The following is a 4,849-nucleotide window of genomic DNA, read 5'->3' as shown; positions in this document are numbered from 1 at the left end:
GGACAGGGTGGATGGGAAGAACCCTGTAGGTCCCTAGGACACAGTTCTCTACAGTATCTTGCGTAGGAGAGTCAAGAAGGCAAGGGTATTAGGATGAGGGAGCAAGTACCATGGGGAAGGCTTGCAGGTTACGTCCGTCTGGTAAATACCCCGTATGCATCCTGCATTGTGACAGAGTGGATAGACAGCCGAACTGTGTCAGCCATGCAGCATCCTCCCTGCACACAGGCAAGACCTCCAGTCTGACTCATCTGTACAACTACAGCAAGTTGTTTCACTGACATTGTGGCTTAAATTCAAAGGAGGAAGAACCGAGCACTTTTACCTCAACTGCATTTTCTGTCATCAGTCCGTACATCCAACCGAGTGCGGTCCCTTTCCTTCGGGGATCCTGTAAAACTTCTCGGTGCTGCTGCTTCCTGTTTCCATCGGTGCCTTCAGTGATAATCCTGGGGGAAAACACAAAGCAGATCAAGAGACCACCACGGCCTGCGTGCCCAGATCACCCACCCTGAAAAAAATCCAGCACGTTGAAGATTTCAGGAGCAGGAAATTCAAGGGTGAAGCTAATGAGAATCAGAAATCTGAAATCCCGAGTCACCAACCTGACCTGCCCAACCTAAGGGGGGATTTCCTTGGAGCAGTGTCCTGAATCCCACTATCAGCCCACACCCTGCCCCAGACAGGAAGGCCTGGACGAGGCGCTTGGCTGGGGATACCGTGGTGGCACTCGGGGGTCACGGTGGCACTCAGGGGGCCGCGGCGCGGAGTGGCAGCAGCCTCGCTCCTTGGGCACCAAGGGGGAAGCGCCAGCCCAAGAGCGGCCAGTTTCAGAGGCCAAGGCAGTGCCCTCCCCGCCGGGCTATGGCCGCGGGTGCTCCTCCTCACCCAGCGGCACAGAGGCAAGATCCCGCAGCTCCTCGGTAAACAGAACCGGCCTTGGCGTCTGGAGGAGCAGGACGGCACGGAGGAAGCCAGCGCTGCTGCCATTTTCCCCTCAGGAGGAGCGACGAGGCTGGGGTCGGTCCCTGGACAGGCGAGGAGGGGCTGCCCGCGCAGGAGAGGCTCTGGGGAGGCCCGAGCGCCCCCGGCCCCGCCTGAGATGACTCCCCCGGGCCGGGCTCGCCCGGGCCGGGCGGGGCGCAGGGGCCGGGGCGGGCCGCCGCGATCCCGGCCGGGCCTCAGGGGTGAGCAGCAGCCCCGGCCCCGCTCTCCAGCAGCCGCCGGGGGGGGGCATCTGCCGCCTTCTCCCCCCGCCCTGCCGCGGCGCTGTGCCCCGCTGCCGGGTGCGGCGCCGCCGGGCCGGGCCAGGCGAGGCGGCCGGGCCTCCCAGGCCGGGGCATGCGGCGGGGCGGAGCGGCGGGCCGCTCCTCCCCGGAAAGGGCCCTGGCGGCGGCGTGCGGTCGGCAAGATGTGCGGGAGCTGAAGTACCACGAGTCAGAAGCTGCTGCGGCGGGGCTGGAGCTTGGTGAGCTGGGACGGCTGGCGGGCGGTGGGGAGCCTGGGCCGAGGTGAAGGTCGCCTGCGTGCGCTACTACCGGGCCTAGGGCACGGCGGGAGGATTGACGTGCTAGTATAAAGCGGCTGGCACCGCAGCGTGCGCGCCTTGGGCCCCGCCGCCTTCCGCGACCTGGGCCCGGCCAGCGCCGCCTTCCGCGCCCGCTGCGCCGCCGCGCTGCTGGAGAAGCTCTACGGGCGTGGGGGGGCTGGTGGGCAGCCGGCGGTCGCTGGCCGTCTGCGAGAGCCCTCTCGGCCGTGCCGCCTTCTGCCGCCGGCCGCCGTGCCCTGCCTGCTGGGTCAAGCTTGCTGATGGCGCAGAGCCTGCGGCACGCCGTTCACCTTCCGTGGTGCAGGGCCACGTCCGCGTGGGGCCCGAGGTGGTGACCGACCCCGCGCTCCTCGTCCCCCGCGCCGTGTAGGACTTCATCACCTGGGTGGACGCCTCTCGCCTGCGCCAGAAGGGTGCTCGACTACAACCATGAGCGCGACGTACTTCGACCTGGCCGCCTGAGGAACGGCGCTGCCTGCCCTCCCTGCCCCTGCTCTGGCCCCTCGGGACACGCCTGGGAATAACCCTCGCCAGGGAAGGGCCACAGCCGTGACCCCGCCGATGCTCGCCCCCTCCCCCGGCCGCCGATGCTCGCCCCCTGCAAACGCACCCAAAAGGGGAGCCAGGACGGGCGTATGCGCTCCCTGGGGGGGGAGGGGCCCTGCGCGCTCCCCGGGACCCTGCTGCTCCGGCCGACAGCCACGCTCATCCCCATTGAAAAACTTCCCTCCCGCATCCATCGCTCCGAGAAAACGCCCCGTGGCCTGGCTGTACTGTACTTGCATCCCTGTAAAGCACAAGCGCTTGGAAAGGTCTCCGCCCGATCGCGGGACAGGATGCGGTCGGGTTTAAGTGCTCGGCCGCTAATGATAGCTGCGGGAAGGGGGTTAAGCCTGGCCGTGCGGCTGTTTTAGGATTGAGTTTGGCAGTCTGGAGGCTGCTTTTCGAAGAGGCTGCCCTGCCAACTCCCTGCCTTCAGCTGACGGGCACGCTGTAACCGGAGGAGCTGCTTCTGGAAGGGTTTTCTCATGATGACAAGGGACGTGTGTATGGGGGAAAGTGCAGGGATTGTTTGTGGTCAGCAGTAAACAAGGAGGGCAAATACGACTTTTTCTGGAACTGTAAAAGTTTTGGCCAAACCCAGAATTTTAAAAAGGCCAAAAAAAAAATAATAAAGCCTACTTTATTTTCATGTGAAGTCATTGATACTCTTATCTTTGCGATATGGGGTTGCAGCTGGCAATTGGGCATCATTGGGGGTGCAGGATCTAACTGGGGGAGGCACTGGAGCGAAAGCTCTCCTAACCATAACTGCAAATCTGGGGGGACATTTGCATTTGGCACGTAAGACAAACAAAAATCTGTACCTGAGGGGAGCCTCAGGCCTTCTGGGGCTGTTGGGAACTTTATTCCCCTTTGAAATAAAGAGCAGAAAAGCAGAAATAAAACAGTGGGGTTTGTGTTGCTGAAGAAATGTATGTGCTGTTTCTTTGAGAGTTTCTTCTGATTTTTAAATATTTTAGTAAGCTCTGTTTGTCATCGTGCAGAACATTTTTTTAAATGTGATTTCTTTTATGTAACCTTATTTTCTTTTGCCTGTTTGATACCTACAAGACTATTACTGACTTGGAGTGTTTTTTGCTAAAAATGCTTTCTTTCCCTTACCCAGGGCTACAAAAGGATTTGGCCATAGGTTTAGGAGCGGAGCTGTGACTGCCCGTCCCAAATCCAGAGGGCTGGAGTTCAGTTGCAGCCACTACTCTGCGCCTGGATGCTTCAGCATGGCTTTTTGAGCAGGAAAGGTGTTTAGTTGGGGGCGGGGGTTAGCAGTATTGAATGATCAGAAATGTTCATCAAAAAGTTATGACTGTTTTTTAGAATACAAACAAAATGTTAAAATGCCTACCGATCTTACAAGCCAAACATACTGAGCAGAGTGTTAACTTTTAAAGCAACAGTAGATATTAAGAAAAGGACATGAGAGAGGTGTGGCAACCCCTTTGCTTATCTTGTGAACTACTCTTGAATTTCATTCAGGAAAACATCACCTGTAACCCCTTAACAGCCTTTTTCTCAGGGCATGCACCTTGATTATGGTAAAAAATACAAATTGAGAAGACATTTTGCACCTGAAGCTGTGACTTTTCTTCACAGCTTTGCAGCTTTCATCTAGAACAATGTCATTGTTTCCTTGGAACTTCAGAAAGTGCCTAACTCAGGTGCAGGTAAAAATGGTGCATTTGCTCTGCTTTACTCTTTTGGGGGAGTTTAGGTAACAGTGCAGTGGCAGGGCATTTTACTACTCAGATGCTAAACTGCTGTTTTGCCCAGCCCTCGAAGGAACAGCAAAAAAGGAAATCTTGAACACCCCAGCCTGTCAGCCTCTGTAGTTTACATCATTAGCCTGTTCTTTTTGTCTTAAATTCACTTTTCAGCATTTATCTGTGAGCCTCCAGCATCTGTAGCAGAAGAGAAATGACCAAAACCCTTAAGGCTGTTAAATTAAGTGGTGAGGACTGATTTCTGTACAGATACTGTGGGATAACAGCATCCATCAACCCTGCTCTCCTCCTGCAGTAATGGAAATCAAAATCCTATGTTATTTTCAAGAAATGCATCGGGCCATGCATTTATATGCCTGTAGGTGTCTAAGTGTGGAATTCTGCAGTATGGTAGCTGAGGCCTGAAACCTGTGTCCTGCTCCTAAAATTTTTTAGCAGCTGGAGTCCACATGTGCTTTGGGTAAGAGCTGGGTCTGCTTCAAGTGCGATAAACAGGGTGTCATCTCGGTCTGAAAATGGAAGTTATATCTGGCCGCAGTACGCCCATGTTCTTGCTTGCGAATGCAGTCAGGCAGATGATGACTTCCTTGTGTTTAATAGTTTTTTTGCCTTTAGTTCGTGGGTTTGAGTTTGTTTACCAGAGCTGACGTGCTGTGGCTGCCGCTGGGTGGTTCCTGCAGCAGCTCCGGAGCTGGGGATGGAAAAGGGCGCAGGAAGCAGCTCCGGCAGCCTCTCCCAGCACTTGGATAAACATGCAGGCTTTTGTTAAATTCCAAGGCTGGATCCGATGTCAGTATAAATTGGCACTGGCTTCTGTTGGTCCGTGCAAGCTGGCACAAGGAGGCAATCTGGCCTTGTGCTTTTTGGGGCCAGATCCTGCCAGCTTGCCTCCAGTGCTCTAGGGGCTTGCAGTGGGAGAGCTTATGCACATGAGAGCAGCAAGAGGGGGTCATGGGTGTCACTCTGCTTCTTCCCAGCACCTTCTGAAGTGGGTTTGCTGTTCCTCAGGAGGCTCAGC

Source organism: Falco naumanni, chromosome 6, assembly GCF_017639655.2.
Source record: "Falco naumanni isolate bFalNau1 chromosome 6, bFalNau1.pat, whole genome shotgun sequence".
Classification (NCBI taxonomy): domain Eukaryota; kingdom Metazoa; phylum Chordata; class Aves; order Falconiformes; family Falconidae; genus Falco; species Falco naumanni.
Note: the sequence above shows the minus strand (reverse complement) of the source record.